The sequence below is a fragment of the Palaemon carinicauda genome, chromosome 13 (genome assembly GCF_036898095.1).
Source record: "Palaemon carinicauda isolate YSFRI2023 chromosome 13, ASM3689809v2, whole genome shotgun sequence".
Lineage (NCBI taxonomy): Eukaryota > Metazoa > Arthropoda > Malacostraca > Decapoda > Palaemonidae > Palaemon > Palaemon carinicauda.
Window position 1 is genome coordinate 89241329 of NC_090737.1, and position 15000 is coordinate 89256328.

The following is a 15000-nucleotide window of genomic DNA, read 5'->3' on the forward strand; positions in this document are numbered from 1 at the left end:
AGAGAAGACCAATACTAACGCAGCACCGTTCTCTTAGCAAGATTCCGTATGAGTTTTTTGTTAGGCAACAAAAGAGTTTTATTCTAAAATCATCTTCTCGTTATTTTCCTAAACTCTGTAAAGCTATATTCAGAATAGGTTATGACAGATAAGAGATGGAATGATAATGGGAGAAAATAGTACTTTTAAACTTCAATAAGTGTAGGATGAACAACTGCTCATAATCAAAATATCTTTTGAAAAAGTTCTATGTATGGGAAGTAAAATATATGGTATTAGAGAAGCAAAAAACCTACAGCAACTAACAATAGTCGATAAAATAAAAATCAGCAGGAAAACATGAGGTAAAAGGGAATCTAAAAACTAGAAATTATATAATAAATATCGAAGGTTGAAACAAGGATGCTGTATATATAAAAAAAAAGGGGGAAAAAGACAATTTGGAAAGGAAATGGTTTGTTATTTATGATATGTCAATATTAATTAAGATATTATTTTAAATGTAGCCAAAAACATTAATACTGTTGTAAGATCTGATTGCATAATTCACATGGTATAATAAGAATACAAAGTGTGAGAGATTTGAAGGAATCCCCCCAAAATTGTATAAATCTTAGAATTTGTTAAAATGACAAATTAGCCATTTTAAATTATATTAATATAAGAGTATGAAGAAAATTACCTCTATATATGATGGTTTAGTGTCAATTATTTGAAAACAGTTCCTCAAAATTCAATTATTAGTAAACTATTGTTTGATAATTAAAATGGTAGAAAAATTGCGTTTTTTATATAAAAATTACTGAAATTAAGAGTTTTCGAAAGCCTGGTAATTTTATTATAATTTTTTTTCTTATACGTTTTTTTCAACTAACTTCCTCATACGATATATAATATTCTATGGGGAGACCTAGAAAATGCCAGTATTATAAGTTTAAGAATAAGGAAGCGCCGCAATGGTATAAATAGAGGGTCGGATTACAGTGTCTCTAAGGGATTTAAACATGTTAGTACTTGGAATTTTACATTGTTGTATTTTAGCTGGGTGCATTAAGAGGTAGAACTTATAGATAAGGTTCATCCACCTCTATACAAATACATAATGGGGAAAGGTATTAAAGCTTTTTTATTGTATCACTCAATACTCTTTGCTGCTGGGAGAGATTTAATGTTGAACATATGAAATAAGAATATTTTTTTTCGTAAGAAAGTTGAATAAATTAGTTGAAAAGAGAGAGAGAGAGAGAGAGAGAGAGGAGAGAGAGAGAGAGAGAGAGAGAGAGAGAGAGAGAGAGAGAGCTCTACCTTATTTATTTTTGTTTGTGTTCCCCCAGGTCCCTCAGTGTGAGGCACCTCGTATATCCACCAGAGAGTTGCTAATACATCTTCCGGTGTATTTTGCATCTTCCAGTCTTGGATGGTCTGGGATGCATCTTAGGTATTTATCGAGCTGATTTTTAAACGCATCTACGCTCACTCCTGATATGTTTCTTAGATGAGCTGGCTGCATATTAAATAGTCGCTGCATTATCGATGATGGTGCGTAGTGGATTAATGTCCTGTGCGCCTTTCTCAGTTTACCTGGAATGCTTTTTGGTACTATTAATCTACCTCGGCTTGCTCTTTCTGATACTTTAAGCCCCATGATGTTTTCAGCAATTCCTTCTATTTGCTTCCATGCTCGTATTATCATGTAGCGTTCTCTTCTCCTTTCTAGACTGTATAGTTTTAAAAATTGCAGTCTTTCCCAGTAATCAAGGTCCTTAACTTCTTCTATTCTAGCAGTATAGGACCTTTGTACACTCTCTATTTGCGCAATATCCTTTTGGTAGTGTGGGTACCATATCACATTGCAGTACTCGAGTGTACTACGCACATAAGTTTTGTAAAGCATAATCATGTGTTCAGCTTTTCTTGTTTTAAAGTGTCTGAATAACATTCCCATTTTTGCTTTACATTTAGCCAACAGTGTTGCTATTTGGTCGTTGCATAACATATTCCTATTCAAAATTACACCAAGGTCTTTAATTGCTTCCTTGTTTGTGATTGTCTCATTATTAGGTCCCTTGTATGCATACACCATTCCTTCTCTGTTTCCATAATTTATTGATTCAAATTTATCGGAGTTAAATACCATCCTATTTATCTCCGCCCATTCATATATTTTGTTTAGATCTCTTTGTAGTGAGTTCCTATCTTCATCACAAGTAATTTCTCTACTTATTCTTGTGTCATCGGCGAAACTTCTCACTACGGAGTTTTCAACATCACAGTCTATGTCTGAGATCATAATAACAAATAGTAGTGCAGCTAATACCGTACCTTGGGACACACCAGATATTACCTGGGCTTCATCTGATTTCTCGTCATTTGCAACCACTATATGTTTTCTGTTTTGCAGGAATTCTTTTACCCATTTTTCTATCTTTCCCACAATATTATGCTTTCTCATTTTTTTCTCCAATATGTTATGGTCTACCTTGTCAAAGGCTTTTGCAAAATCTAGATAGATCATATCTGTGTCTTTTTCATTTATCATATTATTATATATGTTTTCATAGTGAGCTATCAGTTGGGTCTGTGTACTTTTTCCAGGTACGAAACCGTGTTGACCCATATTAAATAAATTATTTTTGACCAAATGGTTCATTATTTTCTTTTTTATTACCCTCTCATACACTTTCATAATATGTGATGTTAGACTAACAGGTCTATAATTGCTTGCCTCTAGTCTTGATCCACTTTTGAAGATAGGGGTTATATAAGCTAATTTATGTTTAACATATATCTCGCTCATATCTATACTCTGTCTTAGCAGTATTGCAAGTGGCTTTGCGATAGTGTTTGCAGTTTTTTTTAACAAAATCGCTGGAACTCCATCTGGTCCGGCTGCCGATCCATTTTTAATTTCGTTTATAGCCGTGACAATATCTGCTTCATTAATATCTATATCCGTTAGATATTCAACATTTTCTTCTCTCATTTCTGTTTCATTATTCTCATTTGCAATTCTTGGCGTGAACTCACTCTTATATTTTTCTGCTAATATGTTGCATATTTCCTTTTTTTCATTCGTTAGCCGTCCTTCAATTCTTAGAGGGCCTATTTCTATTCTCCTTTTATTCATCTTTTTTGCATAGGAGTAGAGTACTTTGGGGTTTCTTTTTATATTTTGAAGTGTCCTTTCTTCTAAGTCCCTTTTTTTCATTTTCTTTCGACTGTATAATCTTTTGTTCTGCATTTTCTATCTTACATTTTATTTCCCTCATTTTCCACACATTTTTTTCTTTTACAAAATTTTTCTTCCACTTTTTAATTTTCTGAAATAAGATCCTTCTGTCTCTTGGTATGCACGTCTTTTGTTAATTGTTTTTTTTTCGGTACATATTTTTCAACAATTTTCTCCAGTATTTTGTACAGTATATCCGTATTTACCTGTATATTATCACTTATAAATACATTTTTTCCATTCTTTATTCAGTTCTTCATTTATTTCTGACCATTTTATATTCTTACTGTAAAAGTTATATTTTCCATATCCTTCCCAAAGTTTTGTGCTTTTATTAATTCTGTGATCACTTGCTTTGGAATGAACTATCAATTCTATGACATTGTGGTCTGAAATTCCCGTGTTATACACTATTATTTCTTTAACATAATTCACCTCATTCACAAATACTAGATCTAGGACATTTTCCTTTCTTGTAGGAATGTGGTTTATTTGTTGCATATTATGTTCTAATAGCATATCTTGAAGCTTTTCAAATTGCCTCTTATCTTCTGCGCTACTATTACTATCTTTTTTACATGTATACATACAACCACTTTCTTCTATCCGTTCTTTCCAATCCACGAAAGGAAAGTTAAAATCTCCGGATAGGAGTATATTCCAGTCTTTATGGTTTCTACATATATCATCTATTTTTTCTATTATTATGTCAAACTCCTTAGTGTTTGGGGGTCTGTAAACTACAATATTCATTAGTTTTTCAAATTCAAATTCTACCGCAATCAATTCACATTCTGTGTTGCTGTATTTTTCACATACTTTTCCTTGATTTATGTCTCTTCCATATATTGCGGTTCCCCCTTGATTCCTATTTTTTCTGTCTGATCTATAAGTTTGGAAACCCTTTATCTGGTCATCACTGCCAGTCTCTTGGGAATACCATGTTTCACTTATATTTAATATATCTATTTTTTCAATTTGGGTTAGTTCTTCTAAGAACTCTATTTTCCTTTTAGAGTTACTCGTGACTAAACCCTGTGCATTCATTACTATTATGGTTTGTGTTTCATCCCCATTATTTAATATTGGTAATAATATGGATTCTCCCATGCTTCCTTCCTGTTCTGATATGATGTTCTTTTCTTCATTTCCCGGAATTCTGCCATTAAAAAATCCAACTTTTCTATTATACTTGCTCTTTCGCCTTCATATTTATTTGTGTGTGTATACCTGCAACTGTCCCCATATCTGCACCAACCCCTGGCATTATAGATGCATTCTTTGTAGTTGGGCTCTAAATGTGCAGGTTTGGGTTGAAAGGCCTCATATCTTGGGGCTCTTGGTTCAAAGCGCGTTATATACACGGCCTGCTTTTTTGTTTCTTTTTTTGTTTCTTTATTGCTTTCATTTTTCTTTTCAGTTTGCTGAGTTTTCTTACTTTCATTCATGGTTGCAGGATGCATATATCGACATTTTTTGTTGTAAATGCATCCTTTTCCTTCTTTTAGGTTTTTGCATATTTTTGGATGGAGATCTCTGCATTCGTCTCCATATCCGTCTAAATACGCACATTTACCATATATTTCATAATTATGGCATATCTTTGGATGCTTGTAGTAGCATCTTTCGCCAAATCTGCAATTCCCTATTTTCAGCATATTGCAGACTATAACCTTCTTTTCTATTTTTTCTTGTTCTTGCTCTTCCCTAAAATTATGTAGGTCCGGGTAGAGTCTCTTGGGTCTATTATTTGTTTCCATCTGGTAATTTATTTCTTCATAAGTATGTTGTTGGATGGCATCATAGGTTATATCAGTGATTTCTTCTGCATCCTTACACATATCCTGTTCATTGTTCTCTTCTTCTTTTTTTTTTTCTTCTTCTTCTTCTATTTCTTCTTCTTCCTCTTCTTTATCTTCAACTATTTGCAGATTTAGTCTCGACTTAATTATATTTTCTATCCAGACTAAGCATGTTGAGCAGAATACCTTTGTGTCTTTATTTTTTATTTTTTGCTGTATTTCAGCACATGTGGGATGTGTTGGGACATGACAGGCATCACATTTTCTAATCAATTGTTGAGGATTATTAATGGAATACCATATCTTACATGTATTACACCATTTTGGCATTCTTTTTCCCATTGCATCAATCAGCATATTCACCATATTGGACTTCTTATTGTTCTTTGATGGAATGTGTTGATTGATGTAGACTTTCTTTATAAGTCTCTTTAACACTTGGATTTTCTTTTGAATTTCTTCTATTATTTTGCTGATGTTTTCCGCAGATTTGCTCCAGTTTATTGGATCATATTGTTTCAATATGTCTGCGAATATTTTTCCGTCACATTGGTTGACGTTACTAGTGACCTCTGTTATCAGACGGTCGAGCTCCTGTTTCGCCAACTCATGGAATTTATTTTTGCTGAGTCCAGCGATGTCTCTCCAAGCCTTGGCCGTGTTGTACATAGCCATCTTGATTATATTTTTAGTAATTCACAAGATAACTATTCTATGCCGACGTTTTATCCCACTTCTCCGACCTCAAACTAATCACTGACTATTCACGAAAACTTGTAGCTATATTGCACTCGATAGCCTTTTGTTATCCGCGTTAAATCATGATATTTATAGGGTCGCAAAAGTGTAATCACTCACTGGCACACAGATACAAAACTGCACAGAGAGAGAGAGAGAGAGAGAGAGAGAGAGAGAGAGAGAGAGAGAGAGAGAGAGAGAGAGAGAGAGAGAGAGAATACACCTTCTCAATACCTGTGCAGAATCTAATGTGCCTGGTGTTTGCTATGGCCCTCTGCAAACACTCCAAGTCGGCCGATTCAGCAGATGCTTGAAATCCCCAGTGAAATAAGTTACCTGCCAATGACCTGATCAAACATCAGCTCAGACTATCGTGGATTGGCTTATGGAAGGATTCTCATAATAGAATATATTCGGAAGCGCTATGACAAAAACATTGCTTTTGTTTCTTTGGAATCTGAACTTTTTCATGTTTTTTTTTTTTGTTCAAGTAAATATATTGTTACTTATATTAAAACTAAATCCATGATTAAAAAAAAAAAAAATATGAGTGGTTTTAATTTTTCATAAATCGACTGTTTTTGCATGAAAATACCTCTAAAAAAATCTGGTATTTTCTTGATAAGTGATTTATGAACTAATCTAGTTAATTTTACATCATTATAATTACGATAATTAATCTCAATCAATCATAACCACTTATCCTGCAGTATGTATGAAGGAGTCGGAATCAAAATTGTATATTATAAAAACCAAAAGTTTTGCTATAAAAATAAATTAGCGATCATATTATACATTTCAAAAGACAATTAAAATATTTTGGTTTAAAACTCGTAATATTGTTCCAGAATTACAGAGAAGACATAATGCAATGTAAACTTAGATCTGATAGATGAGCAGTTGAGAATCATAACTCCTTTGATCAAGAGTGCTTATGTTCATTAATGAAATTCTTACCGGTGTTTTATATTTTTTTAGATTAGTTGTAGTCTGAGATAAATAGACAAAATTTCGCCGTCCTGTCATTGAACAATGTCGCCAATTGATGAAAAGACTCGGAGCGGTGCTTATATTCGATAGAACTCAACGGGAAATGGTTTATTACATCAATAATATCATCGCTATATTTTTTATGGATGTAGATTCCTACGTGGAATAGATGCTACTAATGGCTGTTCCTATGCTGTTAAGAATTTGCATAAAAAAAAACGGTAAATGTCTGGCAACATTTATTCAAATATTTTTATCGATTTAAAAACGTTTATATTGATGTAAATCCGTGATATTACTATCACCAACTCGTAAAAGATTTAACAAAGGATAAAATTACGCCCTTATATATTTCACTGAAATACGGCTGAGAACAGTAAATCAGAGGGAAAATTTACGATTCAAATTACAATTTTTTTAATAGTGTAATTAATATGACTAAGGTTGATGAGGAATTCATATGAAGTTTTAGATTTCGAAACTGGATTTTATAGGTTTATGTAAACTTTATTCCAATACCAGAGCTAAGGTTGGGTGTTTTTTTATCGAATGCTGTAATTATCTATCTATCTATCTATATATATATATATATATATATATATATATATATATATATATATATATATATATATATATATATATATATATATATATATATATATATATATATATATGTATATATATATATATATATATATATATATATATATATATATATATATATATATATATATATATATATATATATATATATATATATACATACATAAATTCATTCAATGGTCCCCAACACCCATAGGAATAAGTGAACTAAACATACTAGTTAAGTATCAATTTCCAGTTTCATACTTTTTCTAATTGAAGTTTCCTCAATCACTCTCATAATTTGCCTGTAGCTATTTTCATAAATTTTTGTATAAAGTTTTAGCACTTTTCATTATGTTTGCTATTTAAAGAAAAATAATTGATAAGGGTTTTCTAGTTTCTGAGTGTATTTAAAATATTCATCACATTTGTATTGATAAAAGTCCTTTTTCTTTTTTCGAGGAACAGACATTTTCCGTTGGCTGCCAAATTTTCTTCCAAACGTTTTGGTGAGAAAAAAGAAAAAAAATCCCAATGAGTAACAAACAATACAAAGTATTGTAATAACACTAAATAAAGGATCTTTAAGAGTCCACACCTGCTCACAGAAAAAAAGTTAGTTTCAGCATTTCTTTAATAATCCAGTCATTTTATAGTTGTTCAGGGTTTGTCTGTTAACTATTGTCTGTAAAGCCTGTATTGATTCTTAAATTACACTTTTGTTCCTTTGATACCGCAAAAATCATATGTAACTTTTTTTTTAATTTTCTTCTTTTTAATACTTTACCTATTTTTTTTTTCTTTTTTTACCAATACTTTGCTGTAGATTCTAAGACACCAAAAGTGTAATCCAAGCAGGACTAAGTAAAGAGTAATAAAATAATTGAATAAAAGTTCATGAATGAAACAAAGACAATGTAGTTATATATGTTTAAAGTTATTCAATCGCCCGATTTCCATGACGTCAGTCACAATTACCTTGATCAATTACACTTTCCTATGTGACATTATAGGTTTTGTGTTTACCTACTGATTGTTTTGTATTGTAAAATTATTGCAGATCATTCCACTTTTTTTGCACATAGATAATAATAATAATAATAATAATAATAATAATAATAATAATAATAATAATAATAATAATAATAATAATAATAATAATAATAATAATAATAATAATAATATTGTAAGTAGCAATTTAACGTTGAAGATTGGCTCCTTGAAAGGAAAAAAAATTACAAAATACGGCCATCCAATAAGTAACCAGATATTCAGTTGAGGAAAAGTTATAATTATGTGACTTAAACAAACATTTTAATTGTAATTCAAAAGAGATCGAAAGAGAAAAATCAATCAAAAGAAATTCTGCTTTTCATTAGAGAAGAGAAAACTGGAATTACAGTGTACAGTACTTAATCATCCAAAATTACTTCTTGGTTAGAAATGTGGCTTTCACCATCAGTATTAGTGAATATATATTTTTTTCTTTTGTGTTTCCGAAAGTGAAAGAAATGATAGGAAAGTTTTTTATGTTATGCAATCGCTTTGATAAAATTGCAAAAACCCATAGTTATTTATCAAAATACAAGTCTCCTAAATTCTGCAAAGTGTCTTACTTCAAGAAAGTTAAAAGAAAGAAAAAATATCATTAAAAAAATCAAGAGAAATTCTAGACGTTCAATTTTATCTAAGACTGCTTGTTAGTTAACGTTGATACACTGATTCTAATAGACCAATGGAGTTTTCTGATTGAAGTTTTAAAGTTACTGATGGGGTAATAAAAATATGTAAAAACCTTTTCATACTGGTGCAAACTGGCGAGTGAGGCTAAAATTCACCTATTTTTAAAACACCTGTATACCAGGTAACATTTTTCATTACATTTGACATTCATTGTTAAGACACACAGGGCCTAAGTGCATGGTATAAAAAGGGCAATTTTTTTTTTTTTTAGCAAAAAAATTCTGAAAGCTCTAAAGAAATCAAAATAAATACAAAAGAGAAAGAGGATAAGAGGAGAGATGAAATAGTCTTTATTTTAGAATTTGACAGCGATTCGGATCAACAAAACTTTCTTGTAAAATGTCAGGCTTGACTAAAATCGCAATAAACCATTACACTAGGCTGCTATCAATAATGTCTACAGATAAGACTTAATGTCAATTATAATTATGGTAAGTGACAGAACAAGAACTTGGGTTTCTTCTTTTCAATTAGCATGTTTTTTCTTTGGAAAAAAATATAATTGACATTAAAAATATATATATTTTAGTCAATTAATATATTTGTTTTTTATGTAATAATAATAATAATAATAATAATGATAATAATAATAATAATAATAATAATAATAATAATAATAATAATAATAATAATAATAATAATAATAATAATAATAATAATAATAATAATAATAAAGAGAAAAGAGAACCTTTTACAATTAATTCTTTTGAGGGAACGGCCACTTTGATGTTTACTTTTTCTGAAAATTTTAAATAAGAAATATTGATGTAATAAATGTAAATACGATACGAATTTTCAAAATGATTTTTTTTTCTATTGCTTTGTACTTCAGGTCAAATGAAATTAAATTTTGAAAAAAAAAATCCTAAATTTAATCATAAAAAATGAAATAACCTTTGTTACCTGACTAGTTCTTTGAGGGTTAATGAAACCGGAATAAATTTCTTTTTACTATATTCAGTTATGGTATATTTGTTAAATGTAAATGGTTGCCTTCCAATGTGACAAAAATTCAAAAGGATTCAAAACAATTTATCTCGATATAGACATTACTCGTCTATGTCCAACGGGAGGCCGAAGTATTAATGACAAGTCCCAAAGAGACAGCCATCTTGTAATGTTTTATTCTAACATAAATGCCTTTGGATGTTTGACCAACATAAAACAAGTTTCATTCTAAACAAAGAATGATATATATTACATTATTACCATTTTCTTGGGTATTCATAATTAGCATATCTTTTTATATAGAACCATATGAACAGTATCCTTATATCTACTTCTTTTTTTTCTTTTTTTTAAAGGTGTTTGACACCTAAAAGACAATTGTCCGAAATATTACAAAGATTTCGAACAAAATCCCAAAAAAAGAAGTATTAAAATAAGTATTAAATTAATTACTATTAAAATTAAATGTGCTGTTAAAAAAATTATATTATTTCTTAATATATTATTTGGCTTAAAGAGAAATGCATTGAAATTTCACTAGGATTTTGAGCACAAGCGAACACACATGCTAAGTATTGACTTTTCAATATTAAAATAATAAGTGCTGCTAACTAATCTATAATAATTTTTTGAATACCTTTCGGTTTAAGCTAAAATGCAACACTATAATCCTTAATCCCATATATCCATGTTTGGTATGAAAATTAATAATTTTTCAACCTGCCTCTCTCTTTAGATATGTTGTACTTTGATATCACTGCTTTTATTGCTAATTGCCATATTCACTGACCACCCATACTTATAAAAAATTACATTCTCGAACAACACCTGAATCTTAAAGTCTCGAAAGAGATTAAGAGAAAGCGGTGTCATATGGTGGTTGTTTAAGTTGCTAGGATTATCAGATTTACCGAGAGATAAACGTGTACCCCAATTCCGCCCACGACATATACCAAGGACCCTGTTTTTTTTTAATTGCATGCATTTTTAAAACCCCCCAGCTAGTATCTCAATTAAATATATACCTTTTTGTCGAGCCAATTCCATTCTTACTGTTATCTCGGAAATTTCTACTTGTGTTTTACCTCAATGAACCCCTCCACTAATACTTCAGTTAAATTTTGACTTTTTTGGAAGCCAAAGTTTCACAGACCGATTATCTCTCATAAATTTTTACTTGATTACTGGTCATCTAAGATTCGTAATAACCCGTCAAGCTCCTTCAAGCAAAATATTAATTTCATCTGCTTCAATGCTTCACCTTTGTAATCGGCTTATCAATCCCGTGATAGCTACATATCCCTGTGTTAAATGTCCCAACACATAGTCTTTATCTCTTAAAACCTTCTTTTCTTGTCCTTGACTACCCAATTGTGCCTTTTATTTCCAGATAGGGTGCCATTTTATTCCCTGTGGCCATTGAACACATCCTTGGGAGGGCTTCACAACTTGATCCCAAGAAGATGCCCTCCTCCTTGCCCCCTACCCAAAGTATACCATCACCTTAGACTAGGAAGGGAGTGCAGTTATATCCACCACAACGAAAACAAATACAACCACTATACCGTGTACTACTGAGAAACAGTGAAACATGCTAGGAGATAAGACTAAATTTATTTTGAGCAATTATTACTTGTTTTTATTTAAAGGAACTGATTTGACAAAACTTTCATTTCTGCAACTTAACCTGCTCCATGTGAAAGTGATTGAGTATGTAAGGATAATAGAATCAAGGAAACTATTTCTACTCTAACTAAAAAATTAAAGCTCTTCAAGTGAACCCCCCATTCACCAGCTTATATCTGCAGTTGATCATATTTTGAGCTTTTGATAGCCCTTGTTAGAGATCTATTGAAATTAGAGGACCAAGGATGAGCTGGTTGAAAGATACACGGTGATAAACGGCACGACGTGTTTGATGCCCGCATTTTGATAGCCGGGTATAAAAGTGACCCCCTTTTTATGGGCCCTTAAGTGCCAATCCTCAAGGACGTGGTGCCGAAAAATTCCACCGCATCTTTAACTGCTCCAGTGCAAACTGGACACCACTGCACTGAAAGCAAGGTTAAAAAAAAAAAAAAAAAAAAAAAAAAAAAAAAAAAAAGTCACGTGGAAAGTCAACGCATGTAATGTAAGAAGACAGCATCCCTCTAGAAAACTGGCTTGCAACTTCAAGAACCGAACACTCCGACTAAAAGAAGGTGACGCCCGGGAAACCACTGAGGTAAAACTACTCGACACCCAGATAGCCACCCTCAAGATAGCAAGACAGCCGCCCAACTCACTGCCCTCAAGAAACCAAAACACCGTCCGTAAAACCACGTGTCGAAATTCAGTGAATTAGGCAGAAAAAGTTTTGAAATGTCAAAATCCTTCCCTTTCCTATAAATCTTCTATTTCCCCTCCTTGTGTCGTTTGATCTCTACCCGATTTCCTCACTCCCCATTATTTATTTAGAATTCAATTAAATATAAAAGTTCACTCCACTCAATAGATCAATTAATCCATTATATATTACCGTAACCTTTGCTCTATTTAATAAATAAATCAGCCCTTTTACGTCTTTACTCAGTTATTTCTGAATTTTCAGTAACATTTAAAAAAGATCTAGAATCAATAAACAAACATTTGGCTCTATCTTCTAAATAAAAAAAGAAAGAAAAGAAAAAACAATTTACGTCCCGTTATTTGCTATTTCCAAGTATTTATTCAATAAGTCAGAAAATATAAAAGTTCACTCTATTCACTAAATAAAATAAACTATTAGATCTCATGCTACATTATTTGTGGTGTCTCAGTAACACGATTTTAAAAGAAAAATAAAATTAAAATCATAACTTTTGCTCTAACACAAAATAAATCAAATCATTTATGTCTTAGGTTCCCTTACTTGTAATATATAGTTTTCTTTAGGTTAAGCCGTAGGACTCATTATTCCATACAACACAGGTTACTCGATACATCAACTGCCAGGAAGAAAATGACAGAGAGCTTTGTTTGATATAATTTATCATATCAATCTCACCAGAGAGAGTAGTTGAATTCCTTAGAAGTTAGACTTCTAAAATATGTTTCATTTAAGGGTATTGACATCGGCCATTTGATAAATTCTGAAATCATATATATATATATATATATATATATATATATATATATATATATATATATATATATATATATATATATATATATATATATATATATATATATATATGTGTGTGTGTGTGTGTGTGTGTGTGCGTTCATACATACATAAGATTTATTATATGTCAACCTATAATTTTATATATTTATTTACGTTATAAGTACCAGTACCTATTTTTGTTACTTAAAAGGTATGTGACAAATATCATTGGGACTTTGTCACTGGAATTATACCAGACTTCAATTAATGAACCAATCAACCTTACTTTGAGAATTCCATTGACATTGTCTACATGCTAAGCTGATATACTCGTATCAAATTATTCATTAACTTTGCTTTTCTAAAATAATGTTGTCACCAATTGCTGGAAACCATAGATTTATGAGGGATGAAAAAAAAAATCAAGAAATGGACACTTATACATTTTACTCTTCATCGCTCTCAAGGAAAAAAATTGTTTCCTATTTCTACTAATGTTTTTATTTCATTTTATTTTTTAGTCGCAAATCTAAAATTTGTAGGAGTCCGAGTAGAATATCTCTCAGTGCGATTCCACACCCCTGTTTTAAACCTCTTCTATTATGTTTGATAATTTGTGTTAACCATCTAATCCTTATCTACCACCATAGAACATTTTATTGCTCTTCCGGCTCATTTTATATGTGCAGTACACAAGGATTTACTCGGTAGCCTAATAACAATAGGAATGAAGGAAAGAAGGCAAGAAGGAAGGTTTAGTACTAGGGTACCCACAGGTGTAAACACCGAAGGAGGGTTGGGGGAACCTCTGCGTCACAGTTACGTGATTAAGTAACACTTCTTCGAAACGCTCTGAAGGAAGGGAAGAAGTTCCTCTTTTTTTCTAAGAGTAAACGGGTTAATTAAGCACATCTGTCAATTCATTTTACCATCAAAATTTAGGCCAATGTTTGAAACATTCATTGCTGTAGTTTCATGGAAATTCATAAGCGGTTTGTTAGATATTTGGGAAAAACACTATTACATGACTCCTGGAAACGATTGTAGGTGCTAGATAGAATTGGGGATAAAATTATCCTCGAATCTTTGCTTTTACTTTACGGCTCTATCTCTTCACGTTTGACATTAGAAATAACATTAGTATTATATTTTTGGTGATCTTCTTTGTATAATTTATAGTCAAATTAATAAAGAAATATTCCCTTTTACATCCGATTCTGTATAATCTAATTTTCAACGTAGTCAACGCACCTCGAGAAAAATATAATGAGTCAAGTAGGAAAGAATAAGAAATTACCTTCGATTCTTTTTCTAAATATCGGGATTTTCTCGGAATATAAACGTTCTCCTCTCGGATCAAGAGTACCCTTAAAACCAAACCTACCTTGCTAAAAAACGAAAGTGCTCTGCCGCACTTGCCTCGTGCTCTAACCTAAGCCAGCTAACAAAGGGAAATCATATTCGTGATTCCGGCAGCCTTCAATTTCATATTCTGTGATTTCTTACGCAACTATTAAAATCTATACTTTAATACCATCACATTCGAGATTCAGGCAGCCTCCAATCGCATGTTCTGCGAAATGCTGCAATACCATTAAAACCTTAACCTAAGTACCATAACATTCATGATTCATATAACCTGTAATCACATATTCTATGATATACTGCTCAGCCCTTAAAACCTTAACCTAAGTACCATCACTTTTATGATTTATAGAGTCTCTAATCACATTTTCTTTGATTTGCTGCACAACCCTTGCCCGAAGTACCATGACATTTGTGATTCCTAAAGCCCCTAATCATTTATTCCATGATTTCTGGTCCAATGACTTACTACTAAA